We start from the raw sequence: 27,305 nt of genomic DNA, 5'->3' as shown, positions 1-27,305 counted from the left end.
GATTTCAATATTTATTTATTTATTTATTTATTTACAGTATTTATATTCCGCCCTTCTCACCCCGAAGGGGACTCAGGGCGGATTACAATGAACACATATATGGCAAACATTCAATGCCAACAGACAAACAACATTCAGTTTTAGACAGACACAGAGGCAATAGGAAGTTTGGGCCTGCTTCTGGCCAATGAGATAGTCAGGTTAATTAGGATTGTTGTTGTTGTGTGTCTTCAAGTCATTTCAGACTTTGGGCAAGCTTAAGTCCAAAATTATTTATTTATTCATTTACTACATTTATTTACTACATTTATATCCCACCCTAATCACCCCAAAGGGAACTCAGAGCAGCTGTATGTACATACAGTATATTATATTATTAGCATAGCACAATATTAGCATTATATATTACTATATTGAACTATATCACTATACTGTAATATATGTAATATATAACATATAATTAATATTATATGGTATTATTATTAGTATTATATTGTATAAAATGATAATGTTATTATCAATATCATATGTATAGAAAATCTATATATATAAAAGAGTGATGGCATCACGGCGACCCACAAAACAACAAAAGTACAGGCCCCCCAACCTCGAAATTTGACAACACAACCCATCACCCACGCCTCAGGGTTGATACAACAAAAAGAAAAGAAAAATAAAGTCCTAATTAGAGGGAGAGCAATAATTGTTTTTATCCAATTGCTGCCAGTTTAGAGGGCTAATCTCTGCCCACTTGGTCACCTAGCAACCAATCCAGCCAAAGGACAGCCAGGGTTCAGTTAGGGGAGAGGCAGATTTAGGCCTCACTTAGGCTTCTTCCACAGATTATCTAATTTGCACTGGATTATATGGCAGTGTAGACTCAAGGCCCTTCTACACAGCTATATAACCCATTTATAATCTTATATTATCTGCTTTGCACTGGATTATCTTGACTCCACACTGCCACATAATCTATTTCAGTGTGCATTTTATACAGCTGTGAAGAAGGGGCCTCATATAATCCAGTTCTAAGCAGATAACTTAAGATTATCAATATACAGTAGAGTCTCACTTATCCAACATAAACAGGCCGGCAGGATAAGTGAATATGTTGGATAATAAGAAGGGATTCAGGAAAACCCCATTAAACATCAAATTAGGTAATCGTTATACCAATTAAGCACCAAAACATCATATACAACAAATTTGACAGAAAAGGTAGTTCCACGCGCAGTAATGTTATGTAGTAATTACAGTACAGTGATAGCCTATGATGATGATTTTTTTTTAGGTTTCTCTTTTATGACAATTCATAGGGTCTGTGTATCTGAGTAAAGGGTTCAAAAAACCATACTGTACACCGAAATCCTTCCTAAATACAGTAGAGTCTCATTTATCCAACACTCACTTATCCAACGTTCTGGATTATTCAGTGAATTTTTGTAGTCAATGTTTTCAATGCTTTGTGATATTCTGGTGCTAAATTCGTAAATACAGTAATTACTACATAGCATTCATGTGTAATGAACTACTTTTTCTGTCAAATTTGTTGTATAACATGATGTTTTGGTGCTTAATTTGTAAAGTTATAACCTATTTTGATGTCTAATAGGCTTGTTCTTAATCTCTCCTTATTATCCAACATATTCGCTTATCCAACGCTCTGCCGGCCCATTTATGTTGGATAAGTGAGACTCTACTGTAATTTATTATTTGAAACTACTTAGAACACTAAGACCCATAGTAAACATTTACCTTTCTTCAGTAACGTTTTGTATATTTATTATATATCTATTATCTATCTGACTTTTTTTTCATCTCCCTTCCGGTTCAGCTGTCAACCTGGGGAGAAAAAAATTGGTCTTACAGATTGCAGTATCTTTACACTGTGTGCTGATATGCTTATAGTATATGCTTCATATTGAGCTAATATGCTCTGTGTAAAACAAAACAAATCAAAAACTGAACAAAATACACATGTATGCATTTGAAATTGCATTGTACAGTTTAGACAGAGCCTAACTGATTTATATTTTACCACTCACTTTTGTGGATATCAATGCACTTCCACAGTCATTGCATCTGAGGAAGTGGATTAATATCCATAAATGCTTGTGATAAAGTAGAAATCAATGAGACATAAAGGGGATACTAGCTTCCTTTTCCCACTCCCCATCCCTTTTTCCTTCTACTGCATCGGACTAGCAGGACTACTTCTCTGAGGATGAATGGTGTCATTGTAAAAATGAAGCAGTGTCTTGCCTACCCCTGATCAAGTTCTTTTTTTTCTGCCATAAGAAAATTCAGGTGGGAGGTAGGTGGGATGGAGGCAGGCTTAACCTAAAGCAGATTGTATTTTCTGCTCAGCTCATGGCCCTCACAGCGGATACTTTCTTCCCCTTTCTGGCACCTCAATAAGGAAGATGGGAGCAAGGAGCTAGCATTGCACCCCCTTATGTTTCTGCAGTCGAGGTGGAACTCCCCCACCCACCCCTATTAGGATCTATATATATAAAAGGGTAATGAAATTTCGGCCTAGGACAAAACAACAAAACTACACATCCCAGAAACACTAAACTTGGCAGCACAACCCCTCATCCATGCCTCTACATTCATACAACAAAAAGAAAAGAAAAATAAAGTCCTAATTAGAGGGATAGGAATAATTGTTTTTATCCAATTGCTGCCAGTTAGAAGGCTAAGCTCCACCCACTTGGTCTCCTAGCAACCCACTCAGCCCAGGGGACAGGCAGAGTTAGGCCTCATTTAGGCCTCTTCCACACTGCCTATAAGATACAGATTATCAGATTGTAACTGGATTATATGGCAGTGTAGTCTCAAGGCCCTTCCACACAGCTATATAACCCATTTATAATCTTATATTATCTCCTTTGAACTGGATTATCTTGACTCCACACTGCCATATAATCCACTTCAGTGTGCAGTCGGACACAACTGGACTTAATGTCAGGAGAAAACCTTTACCCTTTACCTTCACTACCACCAATTCCTCAATACTTTATTTCCCAAACCACCATACTTCGCCACAGCAACGCGTGGCCGGGCACAGCTAGTATCTTATAATGCAGGAGCAGGTAAAGTATAGCCCATGAGCCTAAAAGCAAACGATCAAGTAAAATTATTTAAACAATTTGGCTTCACAACCTCTGAGGATGCCTGCCATAGATGTGGGCGAAACGTCAGGAGAGAATGCTTCTGGAACATGGCCACACAGCCCGAAAGACATACAACAACCCAATTTGGCTTCAGTTTTGATTCAGTGCAGCAAATTTTGCAAGACCTGTCTGAAGAAGCAGATACATTTGTTATAGAAGACTTGAACTCCCTGTGTATTGTTCTCTTTTTTGTCTTCCATTATTCATGTTGAAAAGGTTTGCAGGTGCCTGCTCTCAGGTATTTTTTTAGGAAGCAAAAGCCAGCTCTTTTTCACATAAAGTATTCTCCACAGATCAAGGCGTTCCACAATCCCCAAAGCACAGAAAGAAAGTATGTGTTCTCAGACGGTGACTGTGATACCCAATCCTTTTAGGGTTGCCGGCAAAAGGTTAAAGCATGACATTCCTTTGTGCCTGCCTGAGGTGAAGAGGGCTCCTTAGCTCTCCCAACCCAGTGTCAGGCAAGAAGAGAGCAAACTCTTGTGGGGGCTCATTCCTTTCAAGTCAAGCACTTCTGGAGGCTTTTGTTCTGGGAGAATAGTCATGTGTTATTGCTTAGGATGGATGTCACTACACCCTCCACATTGTTACATGATTGAATTGCCAGAGTGGATTGTAATGACTCCAGATTGTCTAGAGCTTGGGGAGAGTTGTTATTTTGAAATACTGTTTATCTCTCACAATTCCCCAGCCAATATGGAGAAAAAATTAAGCTCCTTGATTGTCCTGCCTAATCAGTCTGTCTATCTATCTATCTATCTATCTATCTATCTATCTATCTATCTATCTATTTATTTACTGCATTTCTATACCGCTTCTCTCACCCCCGGGGGGGGGGGGGGGGCTCAAAGAGGTTTACAACATCTTCTTAGGTGATCCCTCGTAGTTCGAGGAGGATTGTCTTCCATCTTTGCTGTCTTGGGAATGGATCTGTAGATGGCTGAAGAGATCTATTCTTGATCTGCATGTTCTCCCGCAGTGAGGACATCGGTTGGGAGGACAATGGTTTTATAAACAAGCACCTTGGTATCTCTACGGATGTCCCGGTCATCAAACACTCTCTCCTTCATTCTGAAAAATGCTGCACTCGCAGAGCTCAGGCGGTGTTGTATTTCAGTGTCGATGTTGACTTTTGTGGAGAGGTGGCTGCCAAGGTATCGGAAATGGTCAACATTTTCTAATGTGACACCATTAAGCTGTATTCCTGGCTTTGCAGAGGGGTTAGCTGGTGCCTGTTGGAAGAGCACTTTGGTTTTCCCGATGTTCAATGAGAGGCCGAGCTTCTCGTATGCTTCTGCGAAGGTATTTAGAGTGGCTTGTAGGTCTTCTTCTGAATGCGCACAGACTACGTTGTCATCGGCATATTGGAGTTCTATAACAGATGTTGTGGTGACCTTGGTTTTGGCTTTCAGTTTGCTGAGGTTAAATAGCTTGCCATCTGTCCGATACATGATTTCCACTCCGGTGGAAAGCTTCCCATCAACAAGGTGAAGTATCATAGCGATGAAGATGGGAAATAAGGTAGGGGCAATAACACATCCCTGCTTGACACCTGATTCCATCTTAAATGGGTCACTTTGGGAGCCGTTGCTGTCCAAGACTGTTGCCATCATGTCATCATGGAGGAGCCGCAGGATGTTCACAAATTTGTCATGGCACCCGATCTTTTGGAGAATGGCCCAGAGAGCGCTGTGATTCACTGTGTCGAATGCCTTTGCAAGGTCAATGAATGCCATGTACAGAGGTTGATTTTGTTCCCTGCATTTTTCTTGGAGCTGTTGTGCAGTGAAGATCATGTCCACTGTTCCTCTGGAGGGACGGAAGCCATTCTGGGATTCTGGGAGGGTGTCTTCTGAGCCAGGGAGAAGGCGGTTTGCAAGGATTCTTGCGAGGATTTTCCCAGCGGAAGTTAGAAGGTGATAGTTCCCGCAGTCTCTTCTATCCCCTTTCTTGAAAAGGGTGATGATGGTGGCATCCTTGAAGTCTGCTGGGGTTTTCTCGTTCACCCACACCTTTTCAATGAGCTGGTGGAGTTGTTGTATCAGCTCAGGTCCACCCGCTTTGAAGATTTCAGCAGGAATCCCATCAGGTCCACTGGCTTTGTTGATGGTATTGCTAACTTCTTCCAAACTAGGCAGTGCTGCAAGCTCATCCCTGGTTTGATGTTGCGGGATTTGTGAGATGGTCTCTTTGGCCACATTGGAGCTGCGATTCAGCAGGTTCTGATAGTGCTCTTTCCAACGTAGTGCAATTGATGTTTTGTCCTTCAGAAGTTTGGTTCCATCTGATGAGCGTAGGGGCTGTATGCCATGGTTTCTTGGTCCGTAAATGATCTTTGTGGTTTTGAAAAATCCCTGAGCATCATGGGTATCTGCAAGGTGTTGGATTTCTTCAGCCTTCTTTATCCACCAGATGTTCTTGAGTTATCTGGTCCTCAGCTTTTGCACTGGCATAGATCTTTTTCTTGGCAGCACAGTTGGTGTCTCTCTGCCATGTTTGGAAGGCTTCCCTTTTGTTATCAATTAGCTGTTGGATCTCTTTGTCGTTATCGTCAAACCAGTCTTGATGTTTCTTAGTTTGGTTTCCAATGGTGTCTTTGCAGACTGTGATGATGGAGGTCTTCAGTTTGTTCCAATGTTCCTCAACATTTTCGGGGTGTTCTGTGGGTAGATGATCCTTGAGTGTTGTTTGGAGAAGGGCTCGTTTGGAGGGCTCCTGAAGGGCTTGGGTGTTCATTTTACACCTTGTTTTTCTTCCTTGGAGTCTGCGTTTGGGGATGATCTTGATAGCCATCGTGGATCGGATTAACCTGTGGTCCATCCAGCAGTCATCAGCACCTGTCATGGCTCTTGTGAGAAGCACATCGCGGCGGTCTCTGGCACGTGTAATGACATAGTCCAAGAGGTGCCAATGCTTTGATGTCTTGAGCTTGTTTTTCTGGTGGAAGAGCGTGTTGGTGATGGCAAGGTTGTGCTCTCCACATTTGGTGAGAAGCAAGATGCCATTCGAGTTGCTGTTTCCGACCCCGTCTTTTCCTATGATCCCTGGCCACAGGTCAGAGTCCCATCCGACTCTGGCATTAAAGTCCCCCAGGAGGATGATTTTGTCCTCCTTAGGAATCTCCGCTAGGACGGTGTCCAGCTGACAATAAAAATTTTCCTTGATGTCTTCGTCAGCATCTAGAGTTGGTGCATAGACACATATGATGGTTGCCTGTTGGTTTTTGGCAAGGTTAATTCGGAGGGTTGAGAGTCGTTCATTGATGCCAGTGGGTGCTTCAGTCAGGTGCTTCACCAGGTTATTTCTGATATCAAAGCCAACTCGGTGTATTCTTCACTCTTCTTCAGGCAGTCCCTTCCAGAAGAAGGTGTAGCCTCCCTTTTCTTCCTTCAGCTGTCCCTCTCCTGCTCTCTGGGTCTCCTGAAGGGCTGCTATGTCGATCTTAAAGCGTCCCAGCTCCCTTGCAATGATAGCAGTCCTGCGTTCGGGGCGTTCGCTGTCAGTGTTATCCAACAGTGTCCGTACGTTCCATGTTCCAAAGTTCATTTCTCTTTTTTGGCCGCAGAGTGGTGACCCTCTGGACGTGGCAGTCCAGTCAGGGTAAGAGAGGCAGACTATGTTTAGGGCACCTTTTCTAGCCCCTTCCCCGTGTGGGGTGAGCAGAGCGGATCCTAAAAAGGGCTGCTCAGTCATGGATACAGCTGCCGGACTACTCAACTGCCTCGGTCCTTGAGGTAGAACGACTGAGTCCATATCCACCGCCCATGTGCCAGTCTGTGACTAGGGGCTTCCAGATTTCACAGTCCTGTCCCCGTCACCACTCGCTGATTGCCATGGGACATTTTTGGTTTGTTTTCATTTTTCTTGGAAGACGCCTGTGTGTGATTTTTTTAAATGTGTGGAGGTCGGTGCACAGCCGGTCAACACATAGTCTTCACAGAATGAGGTCCCAGCAGTGGTGTGGTTAACACAACAAGAGTGGCTTCTCAGTCTGTTGCAGCCTTCTTCCGCCTTCACAGCCATTGTAACATGTATCATGTTATCCTCCGCCTGCTCCACCGTTGAGGTCTTTGGGTCTTCAGATTGTGCTTGGTCTGGAACCTCCCCTGCGGCCACTCCTGGGAGTGCATCACTCCAGTGGTTGTGCCCGCAGGTTCATTGGAACACGCAAGCCCCCTCACCAAGACAAGGTGACAATCCATCGAGGGTTTATAATTACAACTTATATTCCAAATCTATGTATAGCAGATTATAGGGACAAATGGTAGATGAAATCTTGTCTACATTAAAGGCAGAATAAGTAGCTTACAATAGGCATATTAGAAAAGGAAATGCATATGTTAATGGAAATTGAGGAAAGCTTATGCAATTCTACATAATTGGTCAAATTATAAAAGTAATCACTACATGCTCTGAATCAGGAAAATAATTTTTAAATAAAAAATTATTGCGGTCAAATAACTTTTAAAAAACTCTTCTAAATTCAGCTGGTTTTGCCTCATTGGCAGGAAAGGGGTTAAGTTCCAGCCACTAGATCTCAGGGGAAAGGAACTTTGCTGCCATTCTCTCTGAATGCAGGGATATGTGTGTGTGTGTAAGCGCGCAAGGGGAACCATCTTTTGGCTAGCACAATCTTCCCGCTGCTCTCAGGTGCTTTTACAAATGGATCAACAGCCTTAAAGCAAGCGCAAATTTCTCAATATATGAATTTAGAAAATGGTCTTCTTGCGTGTGGTCAAATTATTGTAGTGTAGCCCTACCTTTCATTTTTTCAAGAAAATATTTGTTTCTTTCTCTGCTGGAAAAAAGGAACATCAGCTCCAAAGAGTTCAGGTAAGAAAAGTGATTGTGTGCTTCGGATAGTTTTGCAATAGCCATGCTTGTGTTTTTTGTCCCCTTTTTATCTCTTCCATCTCGTTTATTTTCTACCAGTCCAGAAGATAAAATATAAAATTTCAGGAAATATTAGTTTGTTTGATTTTTTTTAAAAATCATTAAATGGACAGTGCAGCCTGCAAATTAAAGATCTGGATTGAAACAAGAGAATCGTGAGCCAAAGCCTTGTTGCTGTACAGAGAAATCTGGTTGCAAATCTTCTTACAAGAGGTAATGAGATAAGTTTGAGCCATAAAAAGAAAATGCGATTGGAATATAATGAATGAGGCTGCAATCTTATCCCACCTTTACTTGGAATTAAGGTGCTGGAACTCAGAGAAACTTACTAAGAAGACATGTTGAGGATTGTATTGAATTTATTAATACTGTAGTTAAAAATGAAAATCAAAACTGAATGCTGAAATCAAAGCCATCACATTCCCATTTCATGGGAATGCCTATAAAATTTGAACATGTAATCTTACCAGGAAAATTAATGGAAATAGAAGCAAGTTTGACTCAAAATGACAAATAAACAGATTTTTTTTTACAAAGGAAGCGATAGCTGTACTATTATCACTCAGAACTGTCGATTAATCTTTATTCATATGAAAAACGAGATATCTTTGTTTATCAATCAGTTTATTTCTAGTCCTCAGATGATACTTATGTAGACAAGTGTATCAGGAGCACTAAACTTGCAGATGTACAAAAAAATCTTTGGAAAAAAACAAGTTTGGGAAGTGCACCTTCCCAATGGCCCAGTGAGGCTGAGTTTGCTCAGCCACCACAAAATATGAGTGACTGCAAGGAAAAATAATGATAATCGGAAAGGAGCAAGAAGGGAACCCAGTATTGTAGATGCAGACATGGATGACTGGATAAAAGGAAGAGGAGCCCTCCACTAGCAGCATATTACTACAGTAGAGTCTCACTTATCCAACATTCGCTTATCCAACATTCTGGATTATCCAACGCATTTTTGTAGTCAATGTTTTCAATACATCGTAATATTTTGGTGCTAAATTCGTACATACAGTAATTACTACATAGCGTTATTGTGTATTGAACTATTTTTCCTGTCAAATTTGTTGTCTAACATGATGTTTTGGTGCTTAATTTGTAAAATCATAACCTAATTTGATGTTTAATGGACTTTTCCTTAATCCCTCCTTATTATCCAACATATTCGCTTATCCAATGTTCTGCCAGCCCGTTTATGTTGGATAAGTGAGACTCTACTGTACTTCCACTTTAAAGCCTTTTCATTCATTGTGATACTGTATATGCTTTCTGGTGATAATGCTTATTGGGTAGGTGACACATTTCAAATGCCTGCTTTATATAATCTGACCAGAATGACTGTGTCCAAAATAATAATAATAATAATAATAATAATAATAATAATAATAATAATAATAACTTTATTTATACCCTGCCACCATCTCCCATAGGGACTCGAGCGGCTTACAAAATAGCACACAAAGATGCCATACATGAAATACATAATACATAAAATAAAATACATCAACATAAAAACAATTAACAACATTATATAATGTGTTGACGAAGGCTTTCATGGCCGGGATCACAGGGTTGTTGTATGTATTCCGGGCTGTATGGCCATGTTCCAGAAGTATTCTCTCCTGACGTTTCACCCACATCTATGGCAGGCATCCTCAGAGGTTGTGAGGATGGAGCAACTAAGCAAGGAAGATTAATATATATCTGTGGAGAGTCCAGGGTGTGAGAAGAACTTTTTGTCAGTTGGAAGCCAGTGTGAATGTTGCAGTTAATCACCTTAATTAGCATTGGAAAGGTTCATCTCCTGCTTGGGGGCATCCTTTGTTCAGAGTCATTAGCTGCCCCTGTCTGGAACTCCTCTGATTTCAGATAGTTGCTTCTTATTTACTGTTCTGATTTTTGAGTTTTTTTTAATACTGGTAGCCAAATTTTGTTCATTTTCATGGTTTCCTCCTTTCTGTTGAAGTTGTCCACATGTTTGTGAATTTCAATGGCTTCTCTGTAGTATGACCTGATAGTTGTTGGAGTGGTCAAGCATTTGTTCTCAAATAATATACTGTGTCCAGGTTGGTTCATCAAGTGCTCTGCTATGGCTGATTTCTCTGGTTGAGTTAGTCTGCAGTGCCTTTCATGTTCTTTGATTCATGTTTGGGCATTGTGTTTGGTGGCCCCCATATAGACTTGTCCACAGCTGCATGGTATACGGTAGACTCCTGCAGAGGAGAGAGGATTGTCTTTCGCTTCTTCATCAGTTTGCCTATGCAGTCAGTGGTTCCCTTGATGTATGGTAAGAACACTTTTCCTCTGGGTGGATCTTTGTCTTGACTCTCATGGCTTGTTCTTGGCCTTGCAGCTCTTCTGATGTCCATGGTGGAGTATCCATTGACCTGTAGAGCCCAGTTTAGGTGTTTTAGTTCACCTTGGAGGAGGTGAGGTTCGCAGATTCTTTGTGCACAGTCTGTCAGGGCTTTGATTGTGCTTCTTTTTTGACTTGGGTGATGGTTGGAGTTTTTATGAAGGTATCTATCTGTGTGTCTAGGTTTTCTGTAGACTGTGTGGCCCAATTGTTGATTGGGTTTGCATAAACCAGGTATATAAATTGGATAAAACAACATTAAAATAGAATCAGTTTAACAATCCATATCATCAATATAGCAATTGATTGCCCAGAATGTAGATATAAAGTGCTAAGTGATTGGCAGTCAGTTCTGGTCAGTGTCAAAACATTATCAAATGCCTGCTGGATAAACCAAGTTTTTAACTCTTTCCTAAAGTGTTGTAGTGTAGGGGCTTGTCTAAGTTCGCTGAGGAGGGCGTTCCAGAGCCGGGGGGGGGGGGACCACCAAGAAGGCCCTCCCCGGCATATCTTTGAGTTCATAGGGGAAGATGCAGTCATGAATATAGGCTGGACCCAAGTCATGTAGGGCTTTATAGGTGATAACCTGAACTATGAATTGGGACCAGAGACTTATTGACAGCCAGTGGAGCTGCTTCAATATGATTCCTATAGTCATCTCCAGTTAGTAACCTGCACAATCTATACTCCAGAAACAATGATAAACATGGTCTGTACCACATTTTAATTCTGGCTGTACTACTGTTTGAAATGTCCAGTTGTAGCCAGGAACTGGTGAAATACAAGTGAAATATAGTTATTTCTAGAACCCATACAGCAAGGAGGTAAAGTAAATTTTAAAAGTCTCTCTTTTATTGGTTCTGTTCTACCCTGTTTTCCCGAAAATAAGACATCCCCTGAAAATAAGACCTAATAGAAGTTTTGCTGAATTGCTAAATATAAGGCCTCCCCTGAAAGTAAGACCTAGCAAAGTTTGTATTTGGAAGCATGCCCGCCAAACAGAACACCAGAGCATGCAGGATCGGTAAATGTACGTAACATAGTGTTGCACATGGAAATCAAGAAATTCTTGATAGGATTCACAGTTTGTTTGGTTTGCAGGTTTGTGATGACAACTACTGTACAGTATATAATAAATGTTCATTTTTTTGTTCAACAATAAATGTGAATTCTTTTTCATCCCCTGAAAATAAGACCTAGTGCATCTTTGGGAGCAAAAATTAATATAAGACACTGTCTTATTTTTGGGGAAACACAGTAGTGAAACGGTGGCCCCTTCTACACAGCCATATACAATCCAGATTATCTGCTTTGAATTTGATTATATGGCAGTGTGGACTCATATAATCCAGTTTTAAGCTGATAATCTAGGATCAGATCCTGGGATATACAGCAATGCAGAAGGGGCTGGAGAAAGACCTCTACTGATGGTCTTTCTTAGCACTGGCAAACATGTATGCCTTGTCTTTTGGAGGTCCTATCAATACAAATGGCAGGAGAAGCTGTTTGAGCCTAGGACACTTTTCATGCAAGCAATTCCTGCTTGGCAATGAAAGTTAAAAGGATGCATGTTTGCTTTGCAAACCTGTGTTTTCTGTGCTGTGTGTATGTGGTGCCATTTTTCTTTTCTTAATCAAAAGTTTATATTCTTTGCTTACATCTCTAGCTACCACTGGTTTTCCTCGTTCCTTCTCCACTTCTGTTCTCCTCGTGGTCAGATTTAAGCTGTTAAAATGTTTGGGGTTGGAAACCCTTGCAAAAATGCAACAGTATTTGCATTTTTGGGGGCGGGGCTGTGGCGCAGGCTGTTGAGCAACTGCTGCAATAAATCACTCTGACCATGAGGTCATGAGTTCGAGGCCAGCCCGTGGCGAGGTGAGCACCTGTCAATTAAAAATAAAATATAGCCCCTGCTCGTTGCTGACCTAGCAACCCGAAAGATAGTTGCATCTATCAAGTAGGAAATAAGGTACCACTTATAAAAAGTGGGGAGGCAAGTTTAACTAATTTACAACTGGAATGAGGAAGTGAGGAAGTGCCATCAGAGTGGATGATGAAGCAGCTGCTCCCCCCTGTGGCCAGAATTGAACATCCCCTCAGGAGAAGGTTAACTTGCCTCTGCGTCTGTCTGTCTGTCTGTCTGTCTCTGTCTCGGTTCGATGTGTTTATGGGCATTGAATGTTTGCCCTGTATGTGTATAATATGATCTGCCCTGAGTCCCCTTCGGGGTGAGAAGGGCGGAATATAAATACTGTAAGTAAATAAATAAATAAACAGTAGCACTAATAATAACTTCTTTCTGTAACAAACTTAGAGGCCACTCTCTCAAAGTCGGTAGTGACAGATAACAGTTTCTTTATTCTTAAGGAAATTCCTAGGTGTACATAAGTATATCATTTGATACATTAAGAGAAAAATAACAAATCATATTCCCTCCAATGTTTTTAAAGCAGTGCTTTAGAGAGCATGTAGACCTCAACTCCTGACAGTTGCCCTGTTCTGCCCTAAAAGAATATTGTATCCTGGTGGTTGGCATATGAAGACACATCCCAGGTAATCACATGGGTTATCACATTAGTCTCCAAAATGGCTTCTGCAGTGATAAAAAAAAACCATCTTACCTGATATAGGAGCATGTCTGCCTAGCCCTGCTTCATACTGCACAAAGCATATTTGAACATTTCTTTGGACAAAGCACAAATCACATTGACCTAACCCCAGCAGCAGGGACCTAATCCCAGCATCTCCTACTTGGTGCGGTTTCCTTTTTTATGTATGAAGTGTATGACTTCGAGAGTTCAGAGTTTGCAGCTGCACTTCCCTGAACATTCATGTTTGCACCAGTCATGTGCAACTTAAAATATTTTTTTAAAATAAGCACTTTGCAATTTAAATAGTTTTTATGTTGGCTTTTTAGCTTTTGTAATGAGGCATGCATGACTGAAAGGTTTGCAAAATGATGCTGCCTTCCAAGAAAAGGAAATGTCCAGTTATTAGGTGAGAGGACAGGCAAACATGTGGCTGCTGAGAGCTCTCAAGAGTTCGCCGCCACATCCTCATGCTGAAAGGACGAGAAGAAAGAGGAGAACCGGAGGCTTAAGTTTACCCATACTGATCCAGACACTATACTAATGTTGCTCAAATATGTATAATAACCTTTGGATATGTCCTTTGGACTCCCATGCAAGGTATATAAGTTATGATGAAATATAAATTTTAAAAGTGTAAAGCCCTGCTGGTTATATTTAGCATCCACTGAAGTATGAGAAGTTAAAAAGATATCCTCCAAATCTAAACTTAAAGAGTTGCAAAAAGCCCTCTGAGGCATCTCCAATCCGGGCATTAAAGTCTCTGCATTTAAGAATTAATGTTGTGGGAGCTTTCAAATATATCTGGTCAAGTAAGAACATTAGGTCTTCCCATATTTTGGTAATCACTAACAGACCATTAGCAGGGGGAAATAAACATTTATACAGAAAAAAATCTTCCCTATGTCAGTGCTGATTTGTACTGGCAAGAGATCATTATTTTGCAGGCCAAATCCCGCCATCTGGGCTTCTCTGGCTAGTTCTATTGAGACAAAGGACACTAAACCACCACTTCCTCTGCTTTTTTTCGATTTCTTTACATGATGCAGCCTAGAATTGCATTGGATTTTTAAACTACCACATCACACCAGTGACTCATGTCAAATCTGTGGTCTACCAAGAAGCCTAGATCTCTTTCACATGTACTGTTTTCAAACCAGATGTCACCCATCCTATATCTGTGCATTTCATTTTATTGCCTAAGTGTAGTACCAAACATTTCTCCCTGATGATATTCAACTTGTTAGTTTTGGCCCCACTCTCTAATCTGTTAAGGTCATCTTGGATTCGAATCCTGTCCTCTGGGGTATTAGCTATCCCTCCCAATTTGGAGTTGTCTGCAAATTTGATAAGCATGCTTTCCATTCCATCACCCAAGTCATTCATAAAGATGTTGAATAGCACCAGACCCATGATAGACCCCTGTGGCACCCTACTAGTCACTTCTCTCCAGGAGGAGCAATTGGTAAGTGCCCTTTGAGTTAAACAAGTTGACCAATCCCCAGTCTACCTAACTTTTATTAGCTTCTTGTAAGAATGTAATGGAGAAGCTTGTTAAAGGTCTTACTGACATTAAGATATGTTCTACCTATAGAATTCCTTTCATTGACCAAGCTTGGGACTCTATAAAAAAAAGAAGAGAGATAAGGTCAATTTGGCATGACTTGTTTTTGAGAAAAAAGTTGGAAGTTGGAGACAACATTTGCCTTATTCCAGTCTGCTGGAACTTCTCCTGTTCTCCAGGAATTCTCAAAGATGATTGCTGTTGGTTCTGAGGCTGGAAAAACCTTATTTTCTATGTTTGAAAATACTTTCTCATTTCAGCACTATCTTACTTTGAAAGCACAGGAACATAAGCTGCAATAAGATTGGTTAGATCACTGCCACCTACACATGCTTTCTGATAGACTATGCTTCTGCTTTGGAGGAAAGACTTCTAGTAAACTCACCCTACTGAGATGTTTCTGCTGATGGCTACATCGGAATTGTTCCTGCTTTTGGGCTGGATATGGCAGTCAGACTCCCTCTGCTCACCCACCACATTTTTCAAAAACTGTTGGATCCGGCGCTTCCCAGGTCTTGGAATTGATCTGGAGAATTCACAGAGGAAAGGGGCCCACATCATCAAAGTATATGCAGAATCAACAGCACTGCGGTGTAGCCAGACTTGTTGCCTTCTCAAGAACGGTAAGAACTAGTTCGTGTCTGTAAAAAATCAAAGCAATCTATAAAAAAAACATTGAAATTGAAAATTAATGTATCGTATAAACTCTTCCCAACTTTCTGTAGGCAACTTGTGGCCTTCTATATATTGTTGAACCACAATTTCTATAATTCCTGATAGGGTCATCTATGAGTATTGACCTTGATATCTATAGAGCTATTGGCTTTATTCTCCCATCCAACCTGCTCTAAAGTGGCCAGGAGGTTAAACACAGTAATTCCGCAATATTTATCAGGTTTTAGATGGAATTGTTCAGTCAGATAGGCAAAAATAGCAATAATGGTGGGTTACAAATAGTCAAGACGGAGTAAAAAAACCACCTGCCTTTTATTGCCCATTGTCCATAGTCCCCACGGGGCCAAAAAGTGTGGGGACTTGCCTACACTGAAATCCTTCCAGATCAGTGTTTCTCAAACGCTGCTCCTCCAGGTATTATGGACTTCAGCTCCCAGAAATCCCAGCCATCTTACCAGCTGTTAGGAATTATGGGAGCTGAAGTCCAAAGCATCTGGAGGAGCACAGTTTGGAAAACTCTGTTCTAGATTATCTCAAATGATAACAGAAGTAATATCTGATGCTCGGGTGCCACCCCCTTGTAAGGGGGTCTTTTCTTTATCTCTTTCTTGGGTCCTTTGGACTTCCGGGGCCTGGTGTTCTTTTCTGCGGTGTGGAGTATCCGATGCTTGTTTTCCACCTGCTACCAGGCAGGCCTTTCCTTTCTCTCTTTCCATGGTTCTTTTCACGTCCAGTTTGGGGGACTGGCATGCCTTTCTGCGTTTTTAAAGCATTCGAAGCGAGGGATTTTGCCCTGTTCAGCACAGACGCTCTTTATGTGTTGATTGTTTTCATAATTTTCATTATGTGAGTATTTTTTAAAAGCATTCCTTTCTGGTCCCTTGGCCAGACTTTCTTAAAAATTCCTGCTTGATCTTATGGGGGTGGGGGTCGGGCAACTGTGGCCGGCATGGGGTGGGGCCTTTTCAGCTGGCAGAGAGATGGTGGAGTGCTGCTCAGCGGACCTATGGAAAGCACATGCCAGGCAGGCATTCTCACTGTTCTCATTAGAGATCTGAGTGCCATCACGTTTCCCAAAGGAGAACCCTTCCACTGTGGCCCACAGATTCCTTCCTGGGGTGGGGCGGGATGCCTGCCTTTTTGGCTGGCGGTGACAGGTTGGTTTTGCATCGCGGGCCAAACTGTATGGCTGCCTGGAGAGCGGTACGGGCTACAATGCAGGTTGGGTTTCTTTGGCCTTAGACCGTTTTCGGGCTGCCTATTGGCAATGGTTGTGCCAATTTGCAACTGCGCACTGCACAATGGAGTCGTCTTTACCCACCCCACGATCCTACCTCAGGAGCAAGATGGGCTTCTGGGGGGCCAGGAGGAGTGCTGCTGCCCTGTCTCTGCCAGCCAAGAAGTCAGACCCCTGCCCTGCATTTTTCACAGAGGGGTGGGGGGGGGGGTGGCCAGCCCCCCAGAGGAGTGGGAGCCAAGCCACCATTTCACCATCGACCAAAAAGTCAGACCCCCCACGCCACGATCCTAACGAAGGGGCGGGGGGTGGGTGCCGGCCAACGGTGGTTGGCACCCCAGAGGAGAGGGAGCCAAGCCGACAAAGGCAGACTCCCGCCCCACAATCTTGATGGTGGGGCGGGGTAGGGGCCAGCCAACGATGGCCAGCTGGAGCTGGCAGAGTCATGGTGGAGAACCCTTCCACTGTCTAACGGTGGGGCAGAGTGGTGGCCGGCCAACTGTGGCTGGATGAAGAAGCTGTGCAGAAGCATGCTTTTCTGCCATTGTAAAGCAAACGATGCTTGGGTGCTTGCTACCAAGCAGGTCTTTTCTTTTGTTCCCGGGTTGTTTTCATGTCCGGTTAGAGGACCGGCATGCTTTTCTGCCCTGGCAAAGCATCCGTTGCTTATGTGTCCGCTGCCTGGCAGCCCTTTTCTTTCGTTCCCAGGTTGTTTTCATGTATGGTTTGGGGCCTTTTTGGCTGGTGGGGACATAGCGGATTTGTTTCCAGGGTTTCTGAATTGCTCCTTTTGTTTGGTTAGCTGATGGATTTTAGCTGGAACTTCCAGCAGGATGGCCACTTGGCCAGCCAACCGAGGGAACACCCAGCCCCACTCTACACTAGATTCCTCAGATGGCTGTTCCTTCCTTTAGAGCTGCTGGCTCTGACATGTTGTCCTGGAACTGTGGCCAGCGGGGGGGGGGGGGGGGGCTTTTTGGCTGGCGGTTACAGGTCAGAGTTGCACCGTGTCCTGTCCACTAATGGTTTGCTGGGACACTGTCCACCAATTTCACTGAGTTTCAGCCACAAAAACAAATTTTCTGAAGTCCTCGAAATTTCCCCCAGTGCTTTTTTTTGCCATTGCGCATGCACATCCGCCATTAACGAGGTAATTACGAATATTCCAAATTTTTGTAAAGTTTTGAATTTTTTTCTTCAAAATTCGGAAATGACTTTATAAACAAAGCTCCAGTACCCCCTACTTTTGAAGCGAGTTTTGAACCATTTTTTTCATGGATCGCACATGCCTAGTAGGAATTACGCAGCCTTCAAATGTTGGTAATGCAGCTCCAAGCACTTCTTATCATTGGCTATTTTGACTAGGGCTGTTGATCCCTGTTCTTAATGCAATATGTAAATTGAGCCTATTTCTTTAGAACAAGGACAACCAGCAAGTCTCTCGTGTAGTTCTGTTTACAATTACCTTTGATCTCAAATTATTTCTATTAAGAATTTTGTTGTTTACTACAACAGCATCACGCTAAAAGAAATCTCAAGGCATCCAAAGACTGGTCCAAAGATATATTTGTACAAGACCCCTTACATCCTGTGTCAGCTCAAAGCTTTTCTTCTTTCCCAATTCCTAGTTTCCTGTAACTTGGCAGTTTTCTACAATGAAACCAACAACCTGAATCTTAAGTGTGCGCATATTTACTGTCCAATGTTGGAGAGCTGTATACTGAAGCCTAAGGCCAATGCTGTATTATACAACATTACAACAGGTAAGATACTATTACACAGCAAGAAAAGTCTGCATGATGTGTGTAAATGTGTTTAACAAGGTTCCAGCACAATTTTATTTTTAAATGCATCTTGAGGATGAACATTTGAAGTAAAAACATGATGGGGAAAGATGTGCTGAACCATTTCCCTGGCCACTCTAATTACTCCGTTGACCTTCTTCTCTAGTTTTCTACTTTTCTATTTAAACAAGTGTGGGATTTTGGAAAGGCATGACTTTTTGGAGATCATAACCTTTTGGAAAACCAGAAATCTCCATAGCCTTTTGGAAGCGTGACCTTTTTGGAGATTAATTGGCATTCACACTTTTTGGAATAATCATAACCTATTTGTAAAGTATGATCTTCCTGAGAAGAGTTAAATACTCTCCACTAGTATTCACGGAAGGCAAATTAGGCTTCTCAGTTGTTAGACTGATATACCTGGTTATCTCTCTGCAGTTGGGTTCATACAGCTGCAGTTTGGTTCACACAGAAGTGAGGAGGCAAGAAGTCAGCTTTGCTCCTTTGCTTTAGCTTTCTGAGCCAGAGGCTGAACTCAAGTGGCATTAGGAAGCTGTGTGCTTGACTCTTTTCTGAGACTGCATTAGGAAGCTGTGTGCTTGACTCTTTTCTGAGACTGCATTAGGAAGCTGAGTGTGGGCTTGCCTCCTGTAATTAAGGCTAGCTGCTCTGCTATTGTTTTGAAGGTGCTACTGTTTTGACTGATTGTTGGCTTCCGATTGAAGCTTTCTGAGCCAGCATCGCTGAACTCAAGTGGCAGTTGGGTTCACACAGAAGTGAGGAGGCAACAAAAAGAAAACTTAAGAATTTTATTGAACGCAATTGAGTATTACGAAAAGAACAGACAAAAAGAAATGGCCTTCCTATTCCTAGATGCTGAAAAAGCATTTGACAGTGTAAACTGGTTCTGCATATTTGAAATTCTTTCCGAAATGGATATAGGACACTACTTTCAAAATGCAATAAGAAACATCTACACCAAACAAACGGCAAGGATTATTATAAATGGGCAGTTGTCGGACACTTTAGAAATAAAGAAAGGGACAAGGCAGGGGTGTCCCCTCTCACCTTTATTATTTATATTAACATTAGATATACTGCTGGAAACAATAAGGAAAAACAGAGAGTTGAAAGGACTAAGCACTAAAAATAACAGTTATAAGACACGCGCATACGCGGATGACATCGTCTGCATCATAGAGGAACCTATAGACAAGATTAAGAGGTGGCTTGAAGTAATTGAGAAGTTTGGGGAGATAGCAGGTATAAAGATAAACAGAAGTAAAACCAAAATTCTGACGAAGAACATCTCACAATTACATAAAGAGGAGCTACAACAGAAAACAGGAATTGAGATAGTAAAAAAGTCAAATATTTAGGGATTGAACTAACAGCAAGTAATGTTCAATTACAAAAAAATAATTATAGCAAAAAATGGAAAGAACTGAAAAAGAAAATGGCAAGATGGGATGCTCTACATCTTTCTCTATTAGGAAAAATAGCTGTTATAAAAATGAAGATTCTAGCGGAAATGCTATTTCTATTTAGGAACCTACCCATTCTAAATAACAAACTTTTTTTGAAGGAATGGCAGAGAGAGATTAATAAATTCATCTGGGGAAGAAAGCGAGCGAGGATAAAGTTTCAATACATGAAAGATGACATCCGGAGAGGAGGGTTGGGCGTTCCCAACATTCAGCTGTATTACAACGCTGCTGCATTGGAATGGGTAAAAGAGTGGGCTAACTTACGGAAGGCTAGGATATTGGCATTAAAAGGTCAGGACTTATACAAAGGATGGCATGCATACTTATGGAAAAGAAAAGGTCACAAAGAGAGAAATTTTAACAACCATTATCTGAGGAAAGCATTATTAGCAACATGGGAGAAATATAAACACAGATTTTATAGGAAAACACCATTATGGCTCTCTCCCTTAGAGTCAGAACATATGAGAGAGATCCCTAGGGAAAGATGGCTAACTTACAAACAAATGGCAAAAATAGATAATCAGGGAACAGTGTTAAAATCATACGAGGAGATCAAACAAATAGAACCATCTATAACCTGGCTAAACTTTTGGCAGATCAGGGAAGGTTTTAAAATAGGATTTGAAAGGAACAAAACAGTATGGGACAAGATTTTAAATCTTGAAAAGAAAGTAATTAAAATTCTATATCAACAGTTGCTGATATGGGAAACAGAAGAGGTTCATGTAAAAGAAAACATGATTACATGGGCAAAAGAGTTCGGACATACTATAAGGTTTGAGGAATGGGAAAGATGCTGGCAAAAGAGACTAAAATACACATATTCAATATCGTTAAAGGAAAGTTGGTACAAAATTTACTTTAGGTGGTACATCACACCGGTAAAGCTGACAAAAATTAACAAGGGCAAGAGTGGGGAAGAGTGTTGGAAATGTAAAAAAGAGAAGGGAGATTTATTCCATATGTGGTGGGGGTGCAAGAAAATAAAAAGGTTCTGGAGAACAATACAGAAAGAAATGGAGATTATATTACAAATAAAACTTGCACTAAAACCGGAATATTTTCTACTAGGGTTAACAGACTTTTTCATGGACGCAAATAATGAAAAACTGTTTATATTCATGATAAGCGCCGCCAGAATCATGATCGCAAAATTCTGGAAAACAATGGAGATACCCTCGCTAGAAATTAATGGACATACGAAATATGGACACATTAACACAGATAATCTCAAAAAGAATGGATGCAAAAACAGACTGGGATAAATTAAATAGATATTTCAAGGAAAAAAGAGACTTGGAAATATAGAGGAAAATATTGTGTAAGAGCAGTTACTCTTGGGTTCGAAGAATATCGTTCGGGAAAGAAAGGGGAAAAGTAAGAAGCAACCGCAGAGCAGGGGAACTGGAAGACCACATGCAGGGGAGGGAGGGTCGCGGGGTAGTGGTAACTGTTGTTGAGGTTGTTTATTTTAGGTTTTTGGTTTTTGGCTTTTTTTTTTTTGAGTGTGTGTGTATGTATTCACATGCGGCTCTCTTCTTTTTATTGTATCACTATAATTATAAATAAAAAATTTTAAAAGGGGGGGGGGGCAAGCAACCATGTGCAGTTTGCAATACAAAGGAAGGCCGAAACTAAGACAAGTCAAACCCACATTATGGACTTTAGGAGAGCTGACTTCCAAAAAACGAAGGAAATACTGAGCGGCATTCCATGGACGCCAATACTAAAAGACAAGGAAGTTAAGGGTGGATGAGAGTTTTTCAAAAGTGAAATACTCAAGGTGCAAATGCAAACAGTGCCAACAAAGAATGAAAATAAGACAAGTGCAAAGAACTTCTAACTGGTCTAAGACTCAAAAAAGATGTGCACAAGAAGTGGAAAAAGGGAAAAATCACCAAATAAGAATTTCAAATGAATAGCCAACTCCTGTAGGGAAAAGGTTCGCAAGGCTAAAGCACAAAATAAGCTCAGGCTTGCCAGAGACAATAAAAAGGGCTTCTTTGCTTACTATTGTAGGAAAAGGAAGAACAAGGAGGCAACAGGGCCTCTCGAGGAGAAGATGGGGAAATTCTGACAAGGGAAAAGGGAAAAAGCAGAATTAATTAATCCCTTCTTTGCCCCAATCTTCTCACAAAAAGAAAGCCAGCCTCAACCTCAGCAACATGGAGTGGATGAAGGATTGGGGGAAATTCAACCTCAAATAGGTAAACAAATCATCCAGGAATATCTGGCCGCTCTAAATGAATTCAAGTCTCCAGCGCCAAATCAACTACACCCAAGAGTTTGGAAGGAACTAGCGGAAGTTATTTTGGAATCACTGGCAATCATATTTGAGAGTTCTTGGAGAACGGGAGAAGTCCCAGCAGACTGGAGGAGGGCAAATGTGGTCCCTATCTTCAAGAAGGAAAAAAAGAATGACCCGAACAATTATCATCCGGCCAGCCTTATGTCAATACCAAGCAAGATTCTGGAAAAGATCGTTAAGGAAATGGTCTGCAAACACTTAGAAAGAAATGCGGTCATTGCTAATAGTCAACACGGATTTACCAAAAACAAAAAAATCATGCCAGACTAATCTGATCTCTTTTTTCGATAGAGTTACAAGCTGGGTAGATGCGGGGAATGCCATGGATGTAGCCTATCTGGATTTCAGTAAGGCCTTTGACAAGGTCCCCCATGACCTTTTGACAAACAAGCTAGTCAAATGTGTGCTAGGCAAAACTATGGTTAGGTAGATCTGTAATTGGCTAAGCAAATAAACCCAAAGGGTGCTCACCAATGTGTCTTCTTCATCCTGGAAGGAAGTCATGAGTGGAGTGCTGCAGGGTTCTGTCCTGGGCCTGGTTTGGTTCAACATCTTTATTAATGACTTAGATTATTAATAGATTCCACCTGAACATCAGGAAGAACTTCCTCACTGTGAGGGCTGTTCAGCAGTGGAACTCTCTTCCCCGGACTGTGGTGGAGGCTCCTTCTTTGGAGGCCTTTAAGCAGAGGTTGGATGGCCATCTGTCGGGGGTGCTTTGAATGAGATTTTCCTGCTGCTTGCAGGGGGTTGGACTGGGTGGCCCACGAGGTTTCTTCCAACTCTACGATTCTATGATTCTATGATTCTGTTAGGAATAAAGATATGCCAATGCACAAAACATATAGCAGATCTTTAGACATGTTATTTCGGTTGCCCAAAAACATCTACTATCCCATAAAATATATTGCTTTTAAATCATTATTTCAAGGGACCAAAAATAGGTAGTCTTCGTTAAAAGCAACATAGTTGATTTCATTCAGCATACAGGTACAGTTCTTATTGGCTGCGAGTTTAAACAGTAGGTTCTCTAAAGCATTCTGTTTCAATCTCTTCAGTCTAATACATTACTGAACATTGGCTCAATACAGAATGACTACACACTGCAGCATACTGATACTGACTTTACTTCTAAACTGCACTGCTTCTGATGCAAAACACAAACTTAGAATACAAACAATTACAAGGAAACCTGCTAATACTTGAACAGTGGTTTGTGTTTCACACACAAATATTTTGTCCTGAACCACATGACTTTATATCATCACACCTTGGCCCTTGTGTTCTCCACTGCTTGTTGAGATCTGTAGGTTAGACAAGGTATAACACCTTTATCTAGCTAGCGTATTCTGCCAGCAGAGACCAAACTAAACCCTGGTTTCATTGTTGAGGTTAACCTTTTGTTAGAAAGGCTTGGGAATTTGAGTGTATGAAATTAAAGATACAGTAGAGTCTCACTTATCCAACATTCGCTTATCCAATGTTCTGGATTATCCAACACAGTCTGCCTTTTAGTAGTCAATCTTTTCAATACATTGTGATTTTTTGGTGCTAAATTCGTAAATACAGTAATTACTACATAACACTGCTGTGTATTGAACTGCTTTTTCTGTCAAATTTGTTGTTGAACATGATGTTTTGGTGCTTAATACAGTAGAGTCTCACTTATCCAACGTTCTGGATTATCCAACACATTTTTGTAGTCAATGTTTTCAATACATCGTGATATTTTGGTGCAATATTCGTAAATACAGTAGCATTGAACTACTTTTTCTGTCAAATTTGTTTTATAACATGATGTTTTGGCGCTTAATTTGTAAAATTATAACCTAATTTAATGTTTAATAGGCTTTTCCTTAATCTCTCCTTATTATCCAACATATTCACTTATCCAACGTTCTGCCGGCCTGTTTACATTGGATAAGTGAGACTCTACTGTATGTAAAATCATAATGTAATTTGATGTTTAATAGGTTTTTCCTTAATTCCTCTTCATTATCTAACATATTCACTTATCTAATGTTCTGCCGGCCCGTTTATGTTGGATAAGTGAGACTCTACTGTACTTGCTTTAGATCAGCTTTTGGAGTATCCAATGGAACATGTAATTTTCTCCCTAAGACATATGACTGTATGGCAGCTTTCACTGTAGCTTTATTACTGTGCTATAACACTGAAATAAAGCTTGTATTATTATTATTGTATGACACAGCAAACAAGATATTATTATTATTATTATTATTATTATTATTATTATTATTATTATTATTATTGACACAAAGACAGCAAACAAGATATATATGCTGGATTTCCTATCACAAAATCACAAGTCGAACACTTCCCAAGTGTTTTAGGACTGTGTGATGTATTTTCGGATGATACGTGCAGATCCCAGTAAGGTGACCTTTTGCAGTTGACAGATCATAATTTTGTCAATGTTTATTGTTTCCAAATGCTGGCTGAGATCTTTTGGCATGGCACCCAGTGTGCCGATCACCACTGGGACCATGGTTTATGCCAGAGCCTTTGCAGTTCGATCTTGAGATCCTGATAACGGCTGAGTTTTTCCTGTTGTTTTTCATCAATTTCACAGTCACCTGGTATGGCAACATCAATAATCCAAACTTTTTTCTTTTCCACAACTGTGAGGTCTCGTGTGTTTGTTGTTGTTTTTGTTGTTGTTGTTATTGTTGTTTCTATTCTTATTATTATTGTTATTATTGTTATTGATTCTATTCTAACAGGCATTGATCCAGATCTCCTTGTATTTGAGAAGCTTTCTTTTAAAGATGTGACTATTAAGTCTTCTTTTAGTAAATGGGAAAGGCATGGAAACGTAAGGGCTGCTGATTCAGACAAATGCCAAGACTCAACCACCACTTCTAGGGGCCTTCCTCCCGAGACCTCACCTTCGGCAGTAGTACAAGGACTAGAAACTAACAGTAAAACTACAAGGACTGCAAGTGGCCCTGTGTACAAGAATGCGTCCATTACATATTTGGGACCTACAGTGGCATCAATGGAGGGACATTTTACTAACGTGACAAACATCATTTCAGAAAGAAAGAGTCCAAGAATCACATCTGACAAAGCAACTACACTTCCTACCTCTGTGCTCACATCCATCAAGATGTTATCACATTTACCCAATATGGCCCACCTGAACAACAGCAAACACCTGAATGAAACCAAAGGTTATGGTGGAAGGAATTATACTTCAGAGGACCAAGGCCACAAGCCAGCTTGGGAGGGAGTAGGAAGGAAAAGCTGGTTGCTTCCAGTGATGCTTTGTTCTTCACTCATCCTGATCTGTTGTTGCAGCATTTTTCTTGCCACAGGATGCCATCGCAAGAGGCATGGCCGCTATACACCAAGACGGAGAGGGAGAGCCAGCGTACAGGCAAAAATGGTCTTTAATGGAAAAATGTCAAATAGCAGATAGCTTAACATCTCACATTTCAAAAGGGCAGACTAGAGTGGAGAACTGCAAGACTGAGAACTGAAAAAGTAGCTGCGATTGCTTTAAAAATGAAGCATTTTTGTCTGTCTTGGATTGGTTACGAGTATTATATCTGACCATTAAATTAGAACAAGATCTAATTCCTCAGCACATATGTTTTCTGTTCACTACAGCGTACTGAGTTCCTTTATCTATCCTTTTAGCATTTTCTGAAATTTATCCAGTAATGGACGTGATAAGGCCACAAACACTCTGTCAGCATATCAATACTAAATATGAACACTTGCACTAAGGGGGCAGAGAAGGAAACTAGAGGCACTTTTAGGACATTTTATATTAAAAAAAATGCACTGAGACATTGTTTGAACTATGGAAATCTCAATCTAAGAGCAGTTTGCATCCTCAGAAGTTCCTGTTTGTAATATACAGATTTTAATTACACAACCCAACAACAAAAATTCTTGGGATCTTGGTTTTTAGGCCTGCTCCTGGGGTTATTTGGGATGCTAATTCAGAAAATTGCATTGGATACGCATCAATTCTAGTTTCTTAAAAATTGTTATCATGGTCTTCTGTGGACGAGCAGATGGTGATTTGTATGTCATAGGTTCTGTATCTCAAAAAATTAGAGCTAATGGGAGGAACTGGTGCCATTTTTTAAAAAATCAGATCAAATATACCCAAAAGCAGGTCTAAATTTGAGGCAACAAAATGTGTGTTGGCTGCAACCAGAACTCCTGGTAGCTTACAATTAAAAAAAAAGATATGGTGCTTTGGTAGGACAAGGAACCCATTTATAATCAAAACTGAGGTCCTACTAAACATTCAGACTAGAGAGTATACTAACTCTGTATGCTCAATCAACAATCACCACCTGTTAGATGGGGAGACCCATTATTCTGAAATGTTAAACCTCCGTTTCTGCCCTTCCTTGAATTGGCTAAGAAAGTGGTTCTTAACCTGTGGGTTCCCAGATGTTTTTGGCCTTCAACTCCCAGAAATCCTAACATTGATCTATATTATAGATTGCTAAAGCAGAAGTTAAGCATCAAGGATCTATAATACAATTAAAAGTGCAGCGAGCACTGAAGAGTACTAAGCACTATTTCTATCACAGTAGCTAATAATGCAACTACCTTTTGATTGTTAGGACAGACAATATGATTCTCTGCTGTGTAACATACGCCAAACATGCTTTCTTACAAGTTGTCATGATCCCCATCTCATGCCATCTCTGGACACAGAGTGCTGACACAGAGCAGATGGCCATGAGTCAAAAGGGAGAACAGAACATATGAACCAGCCATAAAACTCAACTGCCTTGAGGTAGGGGGAAAGGGACTCCGGAATGTGGAAATGGGCAACCTATAGGTGCCAGGTCTCTAAGAGTGATTTATAACACTGTAGCTAGACCTATATAGATGGGAAGTAGAGCAGACTCTTGTATTCTGAGCAATAAAGCTTTATGATATCTTCAGTCCTTTTGTATCTTGGTGTATTCTTCTGAAGAAGACTAAACAACAACAACACAACTGGAGCTGAGAAGTCTTACAATTTGTTTAGAATCCCCTTACTCTCTCTAGCTTCTGCATACACCAACATGGAGGGAGGAGAGAGAACCAACTCAGTTAAGAATGTAGTCAACATTCCTCACCCTGAATGCTCTCAAAACAGTTAAAGCACTGGCAATTGCTCTCTGAAGATCTCTTAAACCATCTTAGTTCCACCTATAAAAAAATTCTGAAACTCAAATTTGAAACCTTGGTAT

At 40.9% G+C, this 27,305-nt stretch overlaps 1 long non-coding RNA gene across 1 annotated transcript; it reads left to right on the top strand.

Moving 5' to 3' along the window:
- Positions 1–5,294: 5,294 nt before the first annotated feature.
- mansc4 (MANSC domain containing 4) lies at positions 5,295–27,014 on the top strand. Its single transcript, XR_010006534.1, has 4 exons — positions 5,295–8,009; positions 14,844–15,206; positions 18,124–18,258; positions 24,822–27,014. It is a non-coding gene; the product is annotated as an MANSC domain containing 4 (long non-coding RNA).
- The last annotated feature ends 291 nt before the right edge of the window (positions 27,015–27,305 follow it).

The sequence above is a fragment of the Anolis carolinensis genome, chromosome 5 (assembly GCF_035594765.1).
Source record: "Anolis carolinensis isolate JA03-04 chromosome 5, rAnoCar3.1.pri, whole genome shotgun sequence".
In the NCBI taxonomy this organism is placed as follows: Eukaryota; Metazoa; Chordata; class Lepidosauria; order Squamata; family Dactyloidae; genus Anolis; species Anolis carolinensis.
This window is presented reverse-complemented; position numbering and strand designations above follow the sequence as displayed.